Below are 23585 nucleotides of genomic sequence, written 5' to 3'. Positions count from 1 at the left end.
TAATCCACCCTATGTTTTCCTCTCTCAATTTTACTACCTTATGTCCACTGACATGAACCTGTGTGCCCTCTTTTAATCATCGCCTCCCTATTGGAACTCCCTCGAGTATGAATTAGTCAGGTGTTGACCTTGAACAAAGACCTGACTGCCAACTCATTCTTTTGTACAGTAAACAGTTAAACTTTTACAAATCATCTTAATTTGTCACCCACGTCTGAGAGACAATACACTATAATGACCAAGAGTGAGGACTTGGATCTGAGGTTCCCAGGTTCAAATCCCAGCTGGGCATCTTGTTAGCTGTGTGACTTGAGCAAAGCACTTTAAAGCTTCCTATGCTTCATTTTTTTTTTTTTTCATCTGTATAGTGGAGATGTTAATCATTCCTAGCTCACTGGGCTACTGTGAAGATGAGTTAACATTTGTAAAGCATTTAGGACAGTGGCTGCACATGGTATAAATGTGTTTGCTCTTATTAGCTTGCCTCTCTCTTTTCATTTCCTTGAGTTCCTCTTCTTATAACCTCTTGGGAGGATGCAAGCCTGCTATACCATCCTGTCATACTGTTACCTGACTCATCCACTTCATCCACTTCTCTGCTCGTCACAAAGCTCAGTTTTCCATACCAACTTGCTCCTTCTATCCACCATGACACATATTCCATTTCCCCATTACTTCTGACTTCCTATTGCCATCTGTCACCAAAAATTTCATTTGCGGCCTATGATAACATGAAAATGTAATTTACGAACATGACTAACCTGCAAGGCACACAAAATGCAGGACTGCTGCTCTCACGCCGTCTTGTACTGGTTTTTTAACAAGTTATACAGCCTTGGCTAAATCAGGCAGAGAGATACCATAATAGTTTGAGTGCTCAAGGGAAATAGTAAACAACTAGAATGTAAGATGTCAAGTTTCAAATTAAATATGAACTGGAATTTTGAAGAGCCCACTGCTTTTCTGTAAATGAGGTATGGTCTCTGTCAACAAAGTGCCTTTATTTTTATTTCATCTAATACCATCACCAACAATGTGAGCTCTGGTTCATACTGAGTTCCCGAAACTCTTCAGGGCTCTGTGAGGTAGAAAGAACTTTATCTTGCTTTTACAATAGCTACTGTGTATTGGCTACACAAGGCAGGCAGCAGTAAAACCTAGTGGGAGTCAATAAACTGAGTCGATGGGACTCGGAAAACACCTAACCAACAAATAGGTTCTGTGATAATGTGACATTTTTATAGTCACATTTTTTAACCACAACAGCTCTTGAACAGTACGCATTATGGTATTTCAATGTAGTCATTTATCTAAAAATGAGTTTTATCTCGGCTCATAAATAAACAGTGACATTCCCGCGTTTTGAAAAGCTCAGCTTCACCTTTTGCCGCAAAGCTCATTTTACAACTACAGAAACATGCCCTTTTGTGCCATGTTGCTTAATCTGTGATTTATGGTCCTTATCTTTGTGCTAACCTCTTTCTGTAAACTACATGAAGTTTGCACAAGCTCAGCTATTTCATTCTTATTTCTAATCTTAATGGGTTAGTTTCTCCCTAGTGGCCAAGTCTCTCTACCAAATTGAGAGATAAGGTGAAAGTATTCACTTTTTTAGTTCACCAAATATTATTCAGTGTCTCAGTCTGAAATAAGTAATGCGTTTCCCGAGAAGCCTTGGCTAGCTCTCCCAGAAAGCCTTTCTTTTCTGCTACCCCTGCTCCTCTCACTGCTTGCTCCAGTGGACCTTGCAGAAAAGCCCTGCAGGCAATGGCTGCCTTCCCTCCTTCCTTTCCACACTTCACTTCCAGCCAGTGGGCTGGGGACAAGAAAATTAAAATGGCACCTCAGAATGGCTTCTCCTCCAGTTCCATCTTGTCTGCCTTTCAGTGCTGACACTTGGCTGTTTACAGAGTCACTCCCAACTTCTCCTACAGTCTATCTATGGCTCTAGGTCTTGTCCCATAATTCAGGGAACACTGGAGATGTCTTTTACAGCAGTGCACTTAATTTGAAGGAAATCTGCATCTTGCTCAAGGTCCAAGATGATAAGTGTAGGTTCTTATGCCTTCCTTCACCTGTATCCATACATTATAGACTTGGCCGGTGTACTTCAAGGTTTGTGCTCTGGGGTTGCTGCTAATGACTTGTTTCATTACAGATGGATTTTCTTCCCTGTTTTTTCATTATTTCTGTTGTTGTTTGGAGCTGGGGAGAAATGGACTTTTACTCCACCATTTAAAATAGAAGTCTTTATAAAAGTTTTGTAAAAAAATATAGGAAGATGCTGATGACACAATGCTAAATGAAAAAAAGTGCAGGGTACAAAATAATATATCCAGGATGGTGCATAATCATGATATCAAATACATGAAGGGGATAACACACCAAAATGTTAATCACTGTCTCAGAGTTGGAGAATGATTTTAAATTTTTCTATTGATATTTCTTTGTATTTTCCAAGTTCTGTTTTGTGTTTTCAGTGAATAAGCATTGCATTATATTCAGCAAACAATGTTTACAAAAACACATTCATGTAGCAGCACAATCTTGTTTAGGACTCTCGGCTAAGAACAAGCTTATATGTGTACACTTCTTCATTCAACAAATATCTACTGAATTTCTGCTATGGGCCAGGCACTATGCTAGGACTGAGGGATATAGCAATAAACAAAGGAAAGTCTGGCACATAGCAGCTTATATTCAGGTAGGGGAGACAGATGATAAATAACCAAATAAACCTAGGATGTGTTAAGTTGGGTAAGTGCTATGACAGAAAAAAATAACACAAGGTAAAAGTACAGAGAATGACAGTGGATTGAGAGGAGGCACCAAACGTTTTGAATCTATATCGATCAAAGAAACCAAGGAAGGCAAAGAAGCTAAAAAAGCAGACACTCAGAAGAGACTCACTAAGTTAATACTACAGGTTCATTCATTCTTCATGATCAGTTACATAGTCATTAAATCAATAAATATATATATATTTTTATTTCTGGGCAATTTTCCTTAGGATATTTTTACCTTGAAATATATAGTGACTAATATGAGCATTTGGAAAGCAGATTTTAAAGATTCTTCCTGTGAAGATGTTTAATTAGCTAAAATAATAAATAGTAAAAGGGACTACTTAATGAACATTCAACACCAATGAACTCGAGAATTCCCACCAAAAGGACATAACTAGGTATCATATTTTAATACACTGTGTGCATTAAATGATTGTTCACCACTAACATGTTTTTCATCTCACTAATTCTTTTAAGGAATTGTGTGGGAAAACTAAATGCATTTAGGCTGTACCCTAGCAAACACAGAGTTCCTTGAAGTGGATTTTAGTAAACAAAACTGTCATTTTAAATATAAAACAAGGCAATATTTTACCCACTATAACACATCTACAAAACATGATGAAAGCCAGCCAAAAACAAGAGTTGAAGTGCAAATGCAGTAACTGCTCCCTTTCCCACTTTTGCTAAGGAATGCGGTTGGTTACACACAGAGGTGAGCCCATACTTCACTGAGTGTTTGCTACATCCCACTATGCTGTAGTAACACATGTTTTTCTTTTTTCATTTAATCATTAAAACACCCCAACAAAGAAAGTACCTCCATTTTAGAGGTTAAGTAATATCCTCCCGGTCCTATAGCTAGTAAATGACTGAGCAAGAGTTCAAACCAGGCACTCTGATTCCAGGGTCCTCGCTTTTAACCATTACTCCCTACTGTCAATCCCTAGGCTTACAATCACACCACTGGAAGCTTCATGTTTGATTGAAAGAATTCTGAATTATATAACATACTTCCACATTCGAACAATTAATTTTGGACTTAATAATATTATATGTACATGTAATTCTAAATATCTATTTTTAAAAGCTGTCACATATTACTCTTATGATATCTCTGCTTTTAAGTTAGTCTCCTCTCAGGTTGTTGCCACATAGGTTGCTTCTGCACCTAGGCAGTTGCTCCTCTCATCCTAATAAACTTGCTGCAGCAAAGTTATTAAGACTGTAAGTTAAACAAAGTAAGTTCCACAGCAAGTTCTAAGGAACACATGCTGGGTTCTCTATTCTTTCTTCCATCCATCCATCCATCCATCCATCCAACCATCCACCCATCTATTCAATATCCATAGGAATCACTATAATAAATTCTCTCCACTTGATTTCTACCCTAGTATGGATCTCTTTTCAATTCTCACTTGTTTTGATAAAATATTGTCCTTACTGTACTCCCTGTCACAAATCTCTTGCCCAATCTTCACTTTTCTGCCACATTCCCTTTCCAAATCATAGCTTGATTTTGTTTTTCCCCTTTAAAAGAGATAATATATGTAAATAAATTAGCACCTTGCCTGGTCTATATTAAGTGCTTTGTCAACACTATTATTTTTGCTACAACTGTGAGTCAGACATGAAGCTAAGCACTGAGAATATGGCAGACATGAAAGAGACATGTTACCTGACATTGAGGAGGCTGAAATCTAGTGGAGAAAAGTAAACCACCTATCACCACACAGTGGTAGAAACACCTCACCCCAACTTGGGTGGAGGCAGAGGCGGGGAGGAATGAGCTGACAGGGTAAGAAGGCTGGGAACAGGAATAGGAAAATTCCCAGGAGACTAACAGACTGGCAATTACAGGAGTTCCACAACATTTAGTAAGTCTAGAGAAAGGCAGGGGATCGGTCACGGGACCCAGAAGGCTGGACAAGTGGGCAGGGCCAAAATCCTAAGGGTTTGTATCAATATGTCGTGCTAAGGATTTTGGATTTTATCCATAGGCGATGAGAACCTACTAAAAATTTACTAGCACAGTCACTGATTCAATCAATTGAAAGATCAACTTGGTAACCGTGAGATAACTGAGCAGAAAGGGACGGAGCCGGGTTAAGAGGCTGCTGTGGTAATCAAAGAGAAAGATGACGGCAACCTGAATAAAGATACTAGAAATGCACATGGAAAGGAGACAATAATGTTGAAAGTAACTGAATAAATAAGGCAACTTGTTGAGTGTTCGGATGTCGGGAGATGCTGGGGGTGTTCAAGAGAAGGGAGTGTCATGGATAACTACCTTGGTAATTGGGGCCATTGATTAAACTAAGATATTGGGACAGAGCCAAGATTTTGAGGGAAAGGTGATGAGTTTACTTTGGGGGTGTAGGCTATGTGAGAGCTGATGAAACAGCAAAATGCAGATGAGCAGAAGACAAAGAGAATCTCTAGCCCAGGGCTAGAGATAAAAATTTGGAAGTCACAACACAGGTGATAGTATAAACCTTGAGCATGGATGACACAAGAATCTATGTAGGGTTATTTATTAATATCACTCACTGAAAAAGATACATAGGCTCCCTTTTTCCACACTGGGAAGCAGATTAAGGTTTGGCTCCAGTTTAACATTATCTCCTGCCACTCCACACCACATATCTTACTGTAAAGTCACATCAGAATACTTATAATTTCCCAAGTCTGTCAGACTCGAATACCCTCCCCTAAGTTTTCTGCCTGGTGAACCCCCACTTGGCCTTAAACTCTAAAGCAAATGTCACTTTTCCTGGGAAGCCCTTGATAACCTGGCCACCTTCCTCCCGATTTCAGGTAGAGTTCCTTGCGCCCTCCTCCTTCTTACTACAGCACTTGGTCCATGCCTCTACTATTGATGGACAATTTTATCCTCCACTAGATAGAAAGTTCAGAGAAGGAAAAGACTGCATCTACACAGGAAAGGTATCAAAGCATGTTTACAAACTGACTGCATAAAGCAATGTGTCCTCCATCTGCAAACACCATCCATTACTCTAAAAAACCTATGACTACCCCTGTTTGGCAAGCAGCCACAGAAGGTTCTTTGGTATAGTGTGATATTTTGGGTATGATCTACTAAGAACTTTATTTTATTCCCACATTGCTCATATGCATGTCGACACAACTGATGTGCTGAAAAAAAACAGTGCCATCATTTAGAATAATAATTACTATGAATATACTAGTTCCTCTCAGTGAATATGCCACTGTATTTCACTCAAGGCAAAAAATGGGAAGAGAGAAAATCTAAACAGAAGTAGACAGGTGGAAGGAAGCAACGGGAGGCTTCACTAGGATCAATTGGGAGATCACTATGGCACTCTGATGTAATATCTCCTCCAGAAAGGACAATTCAAAGACAATAAACAAACAAATAGCTGAGAAAGTTTACATTTGTTAAATGCCCAATATATGAAAGGCATGTTCTTTATAAAGAAAGACGACAGAAACCTTACCTGGATTTGACTTTAAAGAAAATGCTAAATAAAAAGAGATCCAAATGTTCAAATGACAATCATTCCTTCTAGAAGCATTAGCTCTTCTAGAAACAAGATATTTATTTTTGCCACTTAGCTCCTTGAATAGAAGGGACAATCTATAAAACCTTATTTGTACTGACATCAAAAGGCCTTTCAAATTGCTATACCTCCCTTGACTCTACGTAATTGTAAAAAAGAGACATTTCTGAAATTCACTTTCTTTCTAGTTTCTTAGTGAATACTTATACAATTTTTCCAAGACACTGAAAGATACATCCATATGGTCTGAACTTTCAACAACTATGACAAATTTATTATCGAATGGAAAGACGTTGTAGGATGTTTCATTTTTCAAACTGACCACTACTTCTTCAGGGAATTCGTTAGTTTTCATTCTTGACAAACAGTTTAATGAGTGTACTATAAGTTAAAGATGAGATGGCACCAAATATCACAGAGTCACCTGTTTTATGTGACTTAAGAATGAGAACTCTTAGATGGAAGTTAGAAAACTGTGTGTGTGCAGAAAATCTACTATACAAGCATCATAACGCTGGTCTCCTATTCAGCTCTGAGTACAAATAAACGTATCTACCCTCAAGAGTCTGTAAGAAATTCGGTCCTAAGGATCATCTGTCTTGATACTACCAAGATGGTATAAATGTGAAAATGCTTAGCCTCAGCTCGTACATTAATTAGAAGATGCTGAGGTGTCCATGATTCAACTCAATTATTATTTAGTGGTCACAAATAGGATGTATGACATTTGGCATACCCATTTACTCCAAGTAGGTTATGTTTTAATTTACTAAATACTTTGAAGTTGTAGCTTTCTTTTCCAGACATGTTGTGACTGTGTACCCTGTGCAAAGAAACAAGGTCAAAAATCTTTAGTTCATTTTTTAGTTCTAGAACTGAAGCACTGTGTGACTTCAGCCCTTGACGTCTCTGTTTCACTTTTTCCACTTTTAACGTCTGCAACGTGATAGTTTTCTTCTCATCTTTTTAAAAATTTAAAACACTGTAATAACAATGAATATGATGAACTCAATATTTTGTAATAAAAAACAACTGATGATGATAATCATATTTAACCTCGTTGAATACTTACTGTGAGCCAATCATTGTTTTAAATTCTAGCTAAATCATGTCATTCTTACAATGACCTCTGAAACAGGTAACCACTTGTGTTAGGTTCCCACGAGGAAACAGGTGGCACAATCGAATGCAGTTTGAGGGTATTTTAATAAAGAGATCATTTGCAAAGGTGTGGGCAGGGTTTGGAAAAACTACAAGAGATGGTGCAGTACCCTGAGCTAGTAAGACTAAAGGGGAGCATTTATCAGTATGAAGTGTCTGGGGGAGGACACAGTTACCAGAATTCAGAAAGTGGTCTTAGGGAGGTGCTCGTGTGCCAAGGACAGTGGCCTATAGTCTAGGGAGGCGAGCTGATAAGGAGGGAGCCCAGGAATAAATAGTGCAAACTCTCTCTCCCCACCTGCTTGCTCATCTCTTGCTGATGCCTCCCATTGGCCAAACCCAACCAGAAGCCAGAGAACAAAGAAGCCTACTGATTCAGTCCAAATATCTCAGCACACAGAGCAGGTGGAGAAAGGAAGAGAGTGGATCAGATATCCATGATTCCCATTTTATCCTAATCATTCAAAACTTACCTTGAATAAATGAAGTAATCAATAGATACTTGTTAGAGAAAGAAAAAATAATATCAAAATATCAAGGGGTTCAGTAAGCTGTCCCAAATCACACACACAGTAAGAGGCTGAGTCAGGCTGTGCTCTGTGAGACTCATACCCCTGCCCATAACCAATGCAGCGGTCTCCTCCATCCACCATCTTTATCCCACACCATTTACAAGAGTGCTGTTGGGTGTTTCAGGTGACAGTAAGAATGACAGGAAATAATCACCACACCCTAAAAGCTAGTAATTTATGTTCCAGTTTGGTTATCTCACCTTTCCATCTCATTACTGTCAAATCTCCAAATTCCCTTCTAGCATCAAAAGTTCTGTAACAGCAGGTCTCAGGCCTCTTACAATTCCCTCACCTATTCCAACTAGCAGCTGAGCAGTGCAACCTTCCATCACATGGCATTCTGCCCACTTGTTTGACAGTATTGCTGCTTCAGAGGGATGCTCTGAGTATAAATAACACAGGTTACACGATGATATCTTTTGAGAAGACAAGCCTTTAACCTCTATTTACTGCAGTGGAGTAAGCCTTAGGTCTTATATTATTGATACATTTACTTGCAAGACATGTTGAAGGATTCATTTACTCAGCCAACATGTATCGATCACATAGCATGTACCTGAAACTGCGCTAGCTACTTGCACAGACTGAGAAAACATTCTTACCGAAATCAACAAGTGGTTTTCTAAAGAAATGAGTCAATAATTACCCAGAAGGAAGTTTAAAGTGTGTTAATCACCAAGAGAGGTCATGGGCACATATCCTGGAGTGCAGTCAGAATCCTGCCCCTCAGCAGCGCCCTCCCCTTCTTCTCCCCAAGTTGTTCTGAGTTTGCATATAGGATAAAATCCTGTAATAAGCACAAGCCATCTAAAAGCTGATATTTTTCCTCAACACAATCAAGTATTCTGCTATTTTCCATCTTTTAGGAAGGGCCTCTGCTTTGAAATCTCAGCCCTGTGAACAAGGGCCTGATTCAAATAGATCAAACAGAAATGTGTCCCCGTGGGTTTTTTCTTAGTTCTGCTTTTGAGCTTGGGGAGGCCACTCTTTCACGCCTGGTCCTGACTGAAATAGCACATAGAAATCTTTCGTCTTTTCCAGGGACAAGGCAAGTGAGCTGGCATAGCTACTCCCTTTCATGCTGTGCAAGCATTAGCTTTGCATTTTTAAAAACTATTGTACAATGTGTCACGCAGTGAGGTTTGCCAAAGGGAGGGAAAGGGAAAAAAGAATAACAGAGTTGATTTCCTACATGCAAGTTTTAATGATTTTGGAAAACCATCAACCTGGATTAAATTTTGATACTAATTTGACAGTTTCCCACTAATGGCAAGAATGCAAAACCATTAATTAGCCTCGTGATAATCATACATTAAAGAACAATCTATTTTCTTGATAATTCTAACAAATGGACAAATTCATTTCATTAAAAACTCAAATACTTGATGAAGCTGATTTCATCCACGAGCTCTAGGTAAAATCACTCTTTCAAATATCCTCCAAACGTTTACTTAGGTGCACATACCTGGGCTTTCTGTTACCAACAAAAGCTCTGAGTGTGCAGGACTTCTGGGGCATGAAATGCATTTACATACATTATGAAACACAAAGAAGAATCGATCAAGTCTGTTAGCGGGAGAAACTTACATCCCTCTTCTTACCAAATCAACCTGTAACTTGTGAAGAACTCTGTTATTTCCTAGCAACAGGAGTAAACACTGCGCTATATCCTGTGCCTAAGATGTGTAACCATGTTAATCTGCGAGTACTCAACTTAATTAAACATTAGACTTTTAAATTGTATTTTTAGTGCACAACAGTACTGCTAAATTATGATGATCAGCCGCGAAGTGTGCTTATGTCTGCAGAGCTCAGGGAATGAAAATGAATCATTATTTTCCATCTTGATATGACTGCTTTTCTCTGAGTTCACGGGCCTCAGAGTTCATTGGAACTATATGGCTAAAACACAGGTTGGAGACCTCATTTAGGAAAATTCCTTTAAACCTTTCACCACTTTGACAAACCCAGTCCAAGCTCACTGAGCCAGTTCAAAAGTAGCTCTCAGCCTTTTTATAGGTTTTCAATTACACCAACACAGCACACCAGAGCCATCATGTTGGACAAAGGACACTGCAGATACAGACAGGCACGAGTTCTTTTTAAGAGACTCACATGAAAGCAGCCTTCCCCAAACTGGAGCCAACAGATAAAAAGCACTCCCTGTCTTGAACCATCCTTGACTTATTAAAAAGAGATCTTCGAATTACTTAAACATGGTTAGTGTTTGGTTATCTACAATTGGATGTATGCTATGATTTTTCTGGCTTTTTAGAATTTAGTCTGCAAAAATATTGGCAGCTACTTTGCCCTCCAACTGTTCCAAATAGTTTTTTTGAGGAATTGTTCAAAACACTCTCTAGACTTCATTCATCCTCCTCCTACATAGTGTGTGACAGCAGGATTTACTTTTCCCTGTGTGCACTCTGAGAAACAAAAACCTCAAGGAGGTCAAGGAGCTTTCCAGGTTGAAAATGGGAATCAACTGCAGAAAACGGAGGTTAGGCCTAATTCCACTTTCTATTTCAACGTACCTTTTGAGTGGGCCTGAGGTAACCATACTCTTTTCTGATACAAGAAGTCCTTCTTAAGATGCTTATATGACTTAACAGATCAAACACTAATGTTTTCTCCCCTTTGCAAACTTTGAATTTATTTGAATATGTGATTAGTATGGTTTTGTCGCAGTACCAATCTTTGAGGTTTGGTTGAATCAATTATTTTAAGTGGCATTTATCATTAGGGGTAAAGTAGACCAGCAAGCACATGCACATTAGTTGGTTAGGAGAACTTGCAAAATTTAAATACTGTACGTGCAAAGGCAAACTGACTCAGCCTATAAATCTCCCATTCTCTCAGGGGGCGTAGTGATGACTCTAAAACCACTGGAAACATAGAGAAAGCTCATCATTATGACTCTAACAGCTTCCTGATGCAGGCTATTCCTTCTTTGTGTAGTTAATGTTCTAGATGTCAGCTGGCCTTCTTTGTAATCTCGCTGGGAGGCTTGTCCAGTGGACAAGTTTTGTTTTGGTGTTTGGTCTGTCCTGCCTACGCCCCCTCCCCTACCGCCGTTAAATAAGACGTTACAGTTTAACATGCTAGACTGCAGATAAGTTCCCCTAGTATTCAGTATTAGAGTATTCACTCAACGAGACACATAGAAGCTCGGCACGATTCTAGGCTAGAATGTCCCTTTTAACTGTCGAGGCCCCCTGTCCACTCAGTCTGACTCAAATGCAGTTCTGCGGCGCCGGACAGAACCAGGGATCGCAAGGCAGGAGCCAGGGGTGGGGAGGTGAGCCCCCTTCCCCATACCAATCCCTTCCGCTCCTGAGGTTACAAATAACCCTCCCCCATCCTTTAACGCGTTCAATGTCCCAAATGCCAGCTGTGGGCCTCCTAAACACTGCACTCTACACGAGGGACAGAGAGATGACCGACACGTTGCCTGCCCCCAAAGGCCCACGTTCGAGAGAGCAGACAGCCGAGTACAACACCTCCTGGTGGGGCGTCGGCAGAGGCGCAAGCTAAGTGCTGCGGGGGACAGAGGTGGTGGTGGCTGAGTCTGCTCTTGGGACTCCCAGGGCCTCCTCAGAGCCCAAGCCTGCAGGCCACCACGGGAGCCACGAGCCACATGTGGTGACCAAGGATGGCAAGCGTGGCTGGTCTGTGTTAAGAATAAAAGACACCCAACTGTACTCAATATCTTGTAATAACATATAATGGAAGATAATGTAAAAAAAGAATATATGTATTTATATATATATGTATAACTGAATCACTTCGCTATATACCTGAAACTAACACAGCATTGTAAATCAACTATATTTCAATAAAAATTTTTAAAAATTAAAACAATAAAATACACTCAAATTTCAAAGAGTTTGGGAAAAAAAGAATGTAAAGAATCGGTTAATGATTTTTTAAAATATTGGTCACATAGGGCAACGCTAATACTCTGGATATCCTGGGTTAAGTAAAACATTATTAACATTAATTTCACCTGTTTCCTTCTACTTTTCTTACTGTGCCTACTGGAAGATCTGAAATGACCTATGGGGCTCGCACCCATGGATCCTATTTATTTCTAGCAGGCTGTTCTGGTCACAAGCAGACATTTGGGGAGAAAACCCAGGAGGCTGTCTCGGGGGCAGGTGGGCAAGAGGGGAGAAGTAGCCGTGCAATGAGAGAAGAGGTGACACATGAGGAGCCCAGAGGGGCTACAAAGAGGGAGCACAGGCTGACGGTGTGTTTGTTCCCTGAAGAGTACTTACCTGCCAGATTCATTTGCAGTGGAGAGACTACAACGTGAAGACCAAAACAAGGACAATAGTCACATCACCAATAACTGAGAAGCACCTGCTGGGACCAGACCGACCAGTCAGCCTTGTCTTCACTCCATCTGTGGCCTGTTGTCTGGTCACTCTGCCTTCTCACCTGCAAAGGGGGACCTGAGAGGAATTGCTCTGCTCGTGGGTCCCCCTTCCTCTGTCAAGCAAGTCTCTGGAAACCTGAAGCTCTCTAAACACCCTGAGAGGGAGGACGGAAAGGGCTAGAGAACTAGACATATTTGGGACTAGAGTTTTGAAACTACAAAGAATGGAATGAATCCTTTATACTTCCTTTTTCATCCAACTTATCGCACTTTATTTAAATCCTTTGTTAGCCCCCTTCTCTGCTAGATGTGAGCCGGGTGTAAGCGCCAAGAGCTCAGGACCCACATCTGTGTGCTGCCGTGACCACAGCTCCGAGTGTGGGGCCGGGCAAACAGGCGCCCACAATAAACATCTGTGGACGGGCTCACATGGAGAACGTGCAGGCGCTTGTGTTGTGGAGGATGTGCTGAGTTAAAGTTTCCAGGTGTGTAAACAGCACTCCGGACCAAGTGCGGCGCTCACCCAGGGATGGTCTGGCAGTCGGGCCGCATCTCTCTAGGGATGTTATCTGCTCTGCGTGGCGGGCGACAGTGAGCTGAGACCTTCCCAGCCCTTGTCCACTCTGGCACTGGAAACATTCCAGGAGGCTCCTGAGGCAGAAGCAGCCACTTGACTGACTTTCAACGGGGAAACTGAAGGCTGAGGGCAGTCAGGACCAACAGAGGCTGGGAGTCTCCCTGACCGGGTCTCATGCCTCTCCTGGTAAGAAGAATGGAGTGAAGGAGCGGTGATGCAGATCTGGGTTCTGCGTTTAATTCCACGCTGACCGCTTGGCAGCTGGGAGACAAGTAAGTTCCTTCTCCGAACTTCACTCTCCACAGCTTAAAACAGGGCTCATCATGCACGTCTTAGGGGCTGGTTGGCTATGATGTGCTTTTCAGAAAGGACTGGCACATGGTGATCATGATAAATGGTTACATGTGATACACGGTAAACACTCAACAATGGCTGTTACCCTTCTTCCAGATTACAGCTTTTAAGCAAGGTTTTTAACCTGGAGGCCATGGAGCCCCAGGAAATCCACAGATGGAAACTCTTGAAATCAGATCCAAAGTGGTGTGTGTGTGAGTGTGCACATCTTTTTTCTCTAAGGAAAGAAACCATAGCTTTCATCAGAGCCTCAAAATGCTCTCAGACTGACAACAGGTTAAGAAACATTCTTAAGCTTCTGCGGCTTCCAAAGTGTTTAGCTCATTTTGTGTATCTTTGGTATAACTTTATGCGTGATTCTCAGAACTAAGCCTCTTCCATGCCTGTCCAAGAGGCCTTTATACACATGACAGTACAACCTCTGTAAGAGGCCTTTATTATCTGGCAATGGTAGATTCACAAGAACAAAATTGGAATTTCTAAGGTAGACATTCATCTTAACTTCAACTACATAGAGTACTGGTGTCCTTACGTCTTTCAACAACTTTTTCCATAGTGTTTTTGACATAATTGATGGCCAAGGAAGGCAGCTGGAATGTTTTATTCTTAGGAAGTGGTCACTTCGTTCTAGAACAACAACAAAAACATCATAATGGATGACTTGGGAGCCCAGTCAGGGATGGGGTCTCCTCCTCAACAACCCAGATGAGTGGCTGGCAGCTCTGCAGGCTCCAGGAAGAGGGAGCTTAGCGGCTTCAACTCTTTGAATCTTAGTTTTCTCACATGGAGAGGAAGGCTGAGAATGTAACATCTCTTTCCTGGGGCTGCTGTGAGGATTCCCTAAGAATAACTGCAACACAGAGAAAGCACCTCGGATATTAACTGTTAGATGCCCTGTCTACGGTAGGAAGAAAAAGTACTCCTCATCTGATCCCCGAGCCATAGAGTCTAGCCTTGAGATAAACTTTGGGCCACTGCTATTTTCCCACCTCTTTCTTAAGGCAGCTCTTAGTGACGAAGTAGGAAACGAGTAGTTGGGAGAACTGCTGCAAAAGTGTCTGAGCAGCAATTTCAAAGAGAACCTGTCTTCATGTCCAGTGTTCCAAGACGCAAATATGAGAATCAAGTTAAAGGAAACAGAAAAAACCTAAAAAAATCACCTTAAAAACCCGAAGATTAACATTTCAGTACACATATTTCATTCACTCATTTAAAAATTATCGTGCATCCCTGGTGTGAGAGGTACTGTACTAAGCACAGGAATATACAAAGACGAGGAAGCACGGTGCCTCGCTAAAGACATTTAGAGCAGGAGCAGAGACAGACTAGTACACCCAACGCCGACCACAAGGTCAAGTCCGAGGCAGGGGCTGGGTAGGAAGGGGTGTTCAGCAAAGGCTTCTTGAGAGAATAATACTTGGGTTGTACCTAGGAAGAGGAGTAGATGTCCACTAGGTCAAGAAAGGAGAAACAATATTCCACAGAGACAACAGCACATGCGAAAGTAGGAAAATGAGAGAGAAAATGGACATTTGGTGACCTTAATGTTCGAGAGGTCAGCACAGCATGAGGATTATGTGGAGAGCGAAAAGAAGTGTGTTGCACGCCCTCACTCCCGTCCATCTGCTGTGCCCGACAGGAGGCAGGGCGCACATCATGGGGAATCCTGGAATTCACGGTTAAGAGCTTGGACTTCTTCCCCAGGGCCATGAAGTTTTGAATGGTTCTTCTTTTATGGAGATACAGCTGGCACGGAACATTGTATTAGTTTCAGGTGCAAAATATAATGATTTGATATTTGTATGTATTATGAAACGATCGCCACGATAAGTCTAGTTAACATCTATCACTACACATAGTTACAACTTTTTTCCTTATGATGAGAACTTTGAAGACCCGCTTTCTTAGCAACTTTCAAATATGCAATATATTATTTTTAACTATAGTCACCATGCTGTATATCACACCCCCATGACTTATTTATTTTACAGCTGGCAATTTGTACCTTTTGACCACGGATGCATGATTCGATTTTAACTATTCGTTCTTTAGAAAGAGCTCTCAGGCAGTGGTGAGGAGAATGGCCTGGTAGGGAGAGACGGGAGGCAGCATTTTAGAGGTGAGCTGTGAGGACTGAAACAGGGAGGGTCTAAACTAACATAGGGAAAAAGAGTAAGATTGAGAGATGGAACAGGAGGCCCTGGTGATTGATTAGGTGGAGGCAGAAAGGGAGACGGTCAGACCAGGACCATTCCCAGGTTTATGGCTTGGTGGCTTAGTGAGATATGCTATGCTCTCCGGGGAAAACAGATGAACAGTAGATATCTGCTGTTTCTGTTTGCACAGCCTCCACTTTCTCTTCTTTTCAGTATTTTCTCTTTAAAAACCACCCGTTCCCTGCTCTCAGGTCATTTGGTTTAGGAGGGCTTTGCTGACCACCCTCTCACGCACCTCTCCCACCTCCCACCCACTCCTCACACAGACTCCCTCCCATTCCTGAAGGCTCCAGGACTGGACCCACCATCAAGGCCGAGCCAAGAAGCATGTTCCCAATCTCTGGCCATAAGAACTGGTTCAGGCATGAGCATATGATCAAAGCGGTCTAATTAGAGTAAATCCTGAATTATTCTCTTTTCCCACAGGGAGTAAGTCTAAAGCTGCTGATGAACATTTTACCACCATGAAGAAGACAAAAGCAGAATTGGATCCTTCCTGAAGTTTTCCACTACAGGAGCCAGGATATGTCCCTTCCTACTTGAACACTGGGTTTCTGTGACTTGCTGACAAATACAAAAAGTAAAGACAATTGTGTTTCAAAAAAGAAAACCCAGAGTCTATTTTTGTAAGTGGTGGATTATAAAAACCTATATTACTGTGACACTAGCACCTTAGAACATTTAAATCTGCAGAACACATTTAGGGACTTTATAGCAAATTCTTTTGTGAATAATGAAAAGCCAGACCAGACTGCTTTAGAAAATGTTACTGCGGCAGATAATGGCACCTTCACTCATTAAGTTAACATTTGTTGAATACCTTCAGGGTTCTTAGACTTGTGCAAAAGAAACCAGAAAAGCGTATGCTCAGGTTTGAGCTGGTCCATACGAGGCCCTTCCATAAAGAGCAGCTCTGTGTGCTGTTGCGACTGATCGTGTGATGTGAGCAAGGCCAGGTGTTTCGGGCTGGCCTGACAGCTGCACCCGATGGTAAGGACACCACCCGAATTTCAGCCTAGCCACCAAGAAAACAAGGCTGGCGAAGCAGCACCTCGACTGAGCCCTCAGGTGAAAGACGGCACAGAACGTGTTCTGCATTCCTCTCCCCTCTAATGAAATATCCACTGACGTTTACGGAGGAGCCTGGATGACGCACTTTGCCGGCTCTCTCCTTTCTCTACTCTCCCTCCATGAGAAAACCCTGCCACTAGCATGGGTTTAACTGTCATTAATGCGCTGACATCTCTATGTAAATGTGCCTGAATTGCCACCTCCTACCCTGCCTGCTTCCCAGTGGCTAGGCCCAAATAAATCTTCAAGTGTTCATCTCTGGCGGACACTGGCTGGTTTTGCCACCTTGTGTCCATTCCCAATTTTGATAGCATTGCTCCCATGTCCTTTGAGGAAGCACCCACCGATTCCCCGTTGTGTGCTGTCTTAGCGGGGCTGTCAGTCAAGGCTTCTGGCTCAGCAGTGTGCCTGCCACTCAAACTAGGCCCAAGGATTTCTCTTTCCTGCTTCACTAAGTCCAAGGGCAGAGCCTTCCATGGGCAGACCTCCAGCTGCGTGTGCCTCAGGAAAAAGAACTTCAGTTCCTACTCCCCAGCCCCCCAGAGAGGTTTTGTTTCTATCCTGAGAGTGGTTCTGACTTCCCTTTGACCCTTAGGATATCCTCCAGGTTGCATTTTGTTTTCTGTTGCTTTACAACTAGAGAAACTTAGCGGTATAGAATCCACTGCCATTTAAACACTAAGCAATAGTGACATTCATAGTATACTCTGCAGCTTATAAAGTACTTTCACATGCAATTCATCTCTTTTAATCAACCTTCCTGGAACTGAATTTTTCTCCTCCCCCCAAATAAATCACTTATTGATTTCTCTATTTCTCACAACAGCACAATCATTCTTTCAGTCACTTAAGCTTTTTTAATTCTCATAATGATTCTGACTGTAATCAGTCACCTAATGATAAATACGGGCTCTCCCAGGTCGATCCCTCCCTTTCCATTCTCTCTGCCTCCACCTTTGTCAGAGCTTTCCTCACCTCCCACCAGGGACTGCTGACTCTGCTACCAGCCTACTGTTTCCAGACCATCCTAACGCCGCTGGGAGAGGCTATGGCTAAAATTTTATTATCGTTGTCACTCCTCCTCCTCTACCTGTGGTTTTCAGAACAAAGATGATAGCACAATGATTTATAGGGCAATTCCCTAGCCTCAATTCTGGGCTGTTTACAAGTATACTATCTTATAGTACACTATCCCTCAGCACAAAACATGTGCTAGAACAAGTGTTTTCATACACGTACTAGATTGAAAAAAAAATTGCCTCAATTTTTTGCAGCTCCCTCTGATCGTAAGTGGAGTCTTTCAATACCCCTTGAATCTGGGGTGACCTTGTGATTTGATTTGGCCAATGGGAAGGTAGCAAGTATAATACAGTACAAGCAGAGGCTTAAAAATCACCTTGAATTGGGGTTTGCTCTTTCACTGCTTTTGGAACACTGCTTGTCTGCCACATAAAGAAGCCCACACTAGTCAGCTGGAGAATGGGAGGCACATGCCCCAGTTACCTGTTAATGTGACCTAATAACTGCCAGACATAAATGGGGCCATCCTGGCTCATCCAAACTACCAGCTGACTGAAGATAACTGAGGAACTCAACCAAGACCAGCAGAAGAACCACCTAGCTGAACCCAACCTGAACTGCCAACCACAGAATCGCAAGCTATAGCGTCATTTTAAGCAACTACATTTGGGGGTGATTTGCTACACATCAATGGATAACTGATAAAACATCTAAGCTGATTTGATTAATTTCTCCTGGGAATTCCTTTTCAATTACTACTCAGTGTCTTGGGCACTCAATCATAAAATATCTTCTTTCATCTTTTGTACCATTATTTTTCATGTGTCCTATTTCCCCCTTGTAAGTTCCTTGTGAAGAGACTCTGCGTATTTTTTATCCCATGTATGTACAAAGCGTATACACAATGACTATTTAGGAATCAATCAGTACTTTTCCAGGGCCCAGCCATCAATCATATCAATTAACATTAATCATTTCAACACATATTTTGATCATTAATTTTAAAAGCTTAAAGAGCTGATAAGATACAAACCATAAAATACAAAATCTAGTTATCTAACTTATGTAAAGCAAAAAATCATGCATAGGGGGCTTACCTGCTGGCACAGTGGTTGGGAGTCCGCCTGCCAATGCAGGGGACACGGGTTCGAGCCCTGGTCCGGGAAGATCCCACATGCCGCGGGGCGGCTGGGCCTGTGCGCCACAACTACTGAGCCTGCGCTCTAGAGCCCGCGAGCCACAACTACTGAAGCCCGCGCGCCTGGAGCCCGTGCTCCGCAGCGGGAGAGGCCACCGCAGTGAGAAGCCTGCGCACCGCAGCGAAGAGTGGCCCCCGCTCGCCACAACTGGAGAGGGCCCGCGCGCAGTAGCAAAGACCCAGCACAGCCAAAAATAATAAATTTGAAAAAAAAAAAAAAAAAGTGCCTTGAGGTTTGCAAGTTACGGCATAAATCTTGATAGTAACCATACATTTAAAACAAAATCATGCATAGTATGTATCATATTAGTAAACATTTCACTGATTCATTTTCAGAAAATTAATTCTTGTAAGTGGAATCTGCACACCAGTCTAAGTGGCACAAGGAAACAAGTATATAAAGGTAAAAGCTTCACAGAAGCAAATGTCTGATTTTCACCAGGAAATTATTTTTCTCCCAAGACACTTATTTCTCCTATGTGGTTTGCAACCCTAATCTGACTGCCAAAAACAGCCTTCTGTTCTAAGAGTGTCACTGATTCTCTTGCTGCTGTTCAATTAGATTTTGTATTTAAGAGAAATTCCCTTGTGTGTCTTATAATGATGTACCTGCTCCTTGGGAGATTTCCTCTCTTGACAAGAAATGCCTTCGGTATGGCAAGAAAAACAGCTCCAGGCTTTCTCTGATAATATCAAAGATCATTTGTTTGTATTAGATGGTTATGTGTGGGTTTCCCTCCTCTTAAGAGCAGTAAAGTACCCTTACAATTCCTTCCAAGACAACAGCGCACACAAAGTTTCTTGGTCTCTGTTCTGCATTTCTACTATATACCTTCACAAGAACAACTACTTGGAAGTAGCAAAGCTGTGACATAGTAGACAGAGAAATGCATTTGCTTTAGTCCCTTCCTTTTGGATATCAATACACAATAAATGTCAAATCAATAAATGCAGCATCATTTCAAATCCACCATATTGTAACCTTTCCTCATGAAATGCTTGCTATAAATAAAATGAAGTTTATGTTCAAAATTGTATAGCTTATTTTTTATATTTAATTTCTAACTGAGATGTCCAAAGATCCTTAAGAGAACCACCATCTTTTTCTTCCTGTTTCTAGACCTGGAACTCCTACATATTTGGTTTTGGGTAATCTTCAGTTAATACTGCCTTCCAGAGAGACTTCTGCTATGGTGATGAAAATGTCACACCTTTTCAAATAATTTTAAGGACACCTTAAGGGTGTCTCCTTAGACTCTAACCAGGCTGAATGTAATTTAATATTGAGATGCATCAGAAATACCCAACAGACATTCTCTCCCAGATGTAAACACATTAACATACTGCTTTCCCACACCTTGTCCTCTTTGCCTTTTAACATTTCAGTATGTACAAATGAAATACAGATTTCAACCCATTCCCAACTGGGACATCTGCTCCATAATAAGAGAAATAGGTTTTTGCCTTCCTGCAGATTCAGCAAGGAAAGCCGTGCTTGAAAATGACGTGTTTAGAGTGACACCTTGGAGGGCTGACATACTGTGCACACATGTAATCCTCATAAACCTCCCCAGACAGCCCTCATTTCATTTCGCAAACTGCAGCCTGGCTGGGCGCCACAGCACGTGGTGTGTGGGGAGACTGCCCTACAGCGGTTCTCCCTTCCTCTGGGCTCTTTGATGGACACTTGTCAGTAACAGCCAAGGGGAGTGGGGCCCAGCCACCAGCAAGTGAAAAACGGCCACCGACAGTAAGCTTAATTAACTTTCCCAAGGAAAGCCTGTTCCCACAGGAAAAAACACCACGTTTCCCCCCCCCTCCTAGCGGTCCATTGAAAATGAGCAACAATGCTGTTGCCTTTTTGTTTCCCAAAGACTTTCTTCCCTGCAAGCAGTAGCGTGTTCCTCAAAGAATGCTAGTATTTCCTGTGGAAACTGTATGGCTGCCAGTAATGGCTCAGAATCTTCCCTCTTTTCTTTTCGTAAAAATGAAATAAACAAAACGTGGCATCTGACAATAGCCAAAGTACCAGTTCACCTCACTTACCACCTGCAGATGAAAGTCATCACCGCGAAAGAAGGCCAGGAGACAAACACTCCTGGCTAAAACTGACGCGGACGAGCCCGGGACGCAGGACGGCGCCCGAGGGTGGCGGTCGAAGCCCGGGCAGGACGGAGCAGCCAGTGGGCGCGGTGCGGCTGAGCGAGGGGCTCCCGTTGGGCCGTGGCAACCCCAGGCGTCCCTCTTCTGCGATTACTATTATTGGTGGTGGTGCTGTTGCTATTACTGTTACTTCGCCCCTCATTATCTCAGCTCTTAGGAGCCGCGGCACTGCCCATCCCTGCCTCCGATACGATCCCAGGTGGCAGCAAGAATAATAACCACACGAAACCGGCGAATGAAAAGAACAATCCTTTGGAAATTGAGGCGGCGGCTGTTCCCCCCTCCCCCAAGGAGAGCAGCCGCTTGGCAGCCGCCGCCGCCGTTGCTGTAGAGACCTCCCCCCAAACCCTTTCTGCAGAGGCACCGCCGCTACTCGAGCAGCCGGGACTCGCGGCACAAAGGGGGCCCGGGGCTCAGTGGGAGCCAGGGCGACACCCGCCCAGGTCGCCCGGTGCAAACTTGGAAAGGCTCAGCCGCCCGCGGCGCCGCCCCCCGCCTCCCCGCGGCGCCCGCCCAGGACCTGGACTCACCGGGGACGCCCGGCGCTGCGGCGGCTCGGGAGCGCGGACTACGGACGGACGGACGGATGGACGGCGGCGGCGGGAGCAGGAACCGCCGCAGCCGGAGCGGGCGGGCGGCGGAGGCGCTGCCGCGGCCCCGCTACGTCACAATGCGGCCGGGCCTCCGGCGCCGCTCCCCGGGCCCCGCAACGGACGCGAGCGGGCGGGGGCAGCCCCGGGGCGGCGGGCGCGGAGCCGGCGCGGAGGGAAGCGGAGAGCGGCGCGGGCGCACCTCTGGGATGGGGGCGCGGTCACCGCCGCCCGGGCTGCAGGGGCCGCCGTGACCTCGCGTTGCAGTGCGCCGGGTGCCCGTCCCCCCCGGCCCGCGAGCCCCCTCGGCCTGACTGACGGCGACCCTCCCCGCGGCGCCCCCCGCGCGGCCCGCGCTCCGGCCGCGCCGCCTCCTCGCCCCGGACCCCCGCCCGCCCTCCTGCCCGCGGCGGTCAGCGAACCTGCTCTTTCTTCTTTACCTTTCGCTCTGGTACCTCTGCTGCCTTTGCCGCCCCTCAACTGGCTTTCTCCGCTCCTCCCCTCCTACTTTTTGCCCCCGCTTCCCCCTTTCTCCTCCGCCTCCCTCCCCCGCTTGGCGGCCTCTCCCCCCGGAGATGAAATCGCCCCTCACCGTGATCCCTGCGTCGACTGCTGCCACCTCATTGGTCCCCAAACCATTCCAGGGTTCCAGCCTCAGCCGGGAAAAGAGACTCGGGGAGGCGGGGAACGGAACATGGGCACTGTCCTGGGAAACTGCTGTGCTTCGGGAACCCCTGGCAGAGTCCTCAGGGGCTGGCACAGTCCTCAGCCCCCAATCCTCCCCCCCCCCCCGCCACGCCAGGCTCGCCCACCCTAGAGGACTTCGCCAAGGAGGGAAGGGCAAGGGGGCTTTGCCCGGAATGTTCTGTGCTCAAGTGTGGGTGGTGGATGGAGGAGACTTTGGTCTAAGCGAATGGCTTTTTAATTCAACAACATTTAATACACCAACGGCCCTGCAATAATATTAACTTTACTCTTAGAGTCTCTTTCTTAATTGGGGGAGTCGGGGTGGGGAGCTGCTGGATGAGGCATCCGCAAGTCAGCAGTTGTGACTGCCTGTTTCCTTCCTTTTTTCCGAAATGAACTCAGGAGGAGTGGAAGCATTTATGCTAACCTTGGCTCCCGATCATCTCGCTTTCGCCCTCTGGAAAGCTTTCAATGGTTTTTAAGAAATCTCTTTCCCGGGAGAGATGCCTCAGAGAAGCTCACTCAGCAAAGCCATTGAGGGCCACACTCTTGCTCCTGGGTGTGGCTGTTTGCCTGATGCTGCTCCAGAGAAAAGTGCGAGGAAGCAAGTTCTCGTCTGTCCGCTTAGGGGCCTCCTCCTTCCCCTGCCAGTTCCAGAAGACAAGAGTGGCGCCACGGTCCTGGGAAATTCGGCCCTATCTGGGTTAGTGGCAATGGGGATGTAGAGCATGTGTAAGACCGACACTGAAAACATTATTACCAATAAAAAAGGAAGGGCCTTGTTGTTTAAAAACTGTGGTTCCCTGGATGACTAGCGAAATATTGCAAACAGTGCCTATGTAGTCCAGGGGCTGCTTTGTTGGCATTTCAGGAAAGAGGCCATTGTACTATTTGGAGGACATGGCCCAGCAATCCCTGCCCTGGACCTATTTGGACGAGTACAATAGTCACTGAAATAAGGACTACCTTGAAGGCCCGCAGAAGACATTTCACATGCTTTTAATTCCATTTCCTATTGAGAAACTAAATTTCTCTCTCTGCTTTTTGAGATAAACAGCCAAAAGCATGTTCTGCAGTGTTGTAATTTGTTTATTGTAATTTATCATATATAAGACTTTAAGTACATACATGGAAAGTGGCTTCACAATTTAAAAAATACACATTATCCCTCAGAAGATATAAAATCAGATGACATCATATGGCACTAAAAATACTTGAAAATATTGGGTTTAATTCTTTCACATCTGGTTAAAATAAAAATGCCTCTTTT

The 23585-nt window shown here is 43.8% G+C and overlaps 1 protein-coding gene across 5 annotated transcripts in view; it reads right to left on the bottom strand.

Moving 5' to 3' along the window:
- Positions 1-23585, bottom strand: part of SNCAIP (synuclein alpha interacting protein) — a 217159-nt gene that overhangs the window by 127353 nt on the left and 66221 nt on the right. For 3 of the 5 annotated variants that reach the window (XM_059916938.1, XM_059916943.1, XM_059916942.1), the window contains exon 1: positions 21569-21652. The exons of 1 other annotated variant lie outside the window; for it this stretch is intronic. The gene's annotated coding sequence lies outside the window, so the exon portion shown is untranslated. Of the gene's footprint in view, positions 1-21568; positions 21653-22068; positions 22123-23585 lie in introns of those variants that run through there. One more of the 5 variants, XM_059916939.1, reaches the window with a different exon arrangement.

Source organism: Balaenoptera ricei, chromosome 3 (assembly GCF_028023285.1).
Source record: "Balaenoptera ricei isolate mBalRic1 chromosome 3, mBalRic1.hap2, whole genome shotgun sequence".
In the NCBI taxonomy this organism is placed as follows: Eukaryota; Metazoa; Chordata; class Mammalia; order Artiodactyla; family Balaenopteridae; genus Balaenoptera; species Balaenoptera ricei.
Note: the sequence above shows the minus strand (reverse complement) of the source record. Positions and strands in the feature narration are given on the sequence as shown.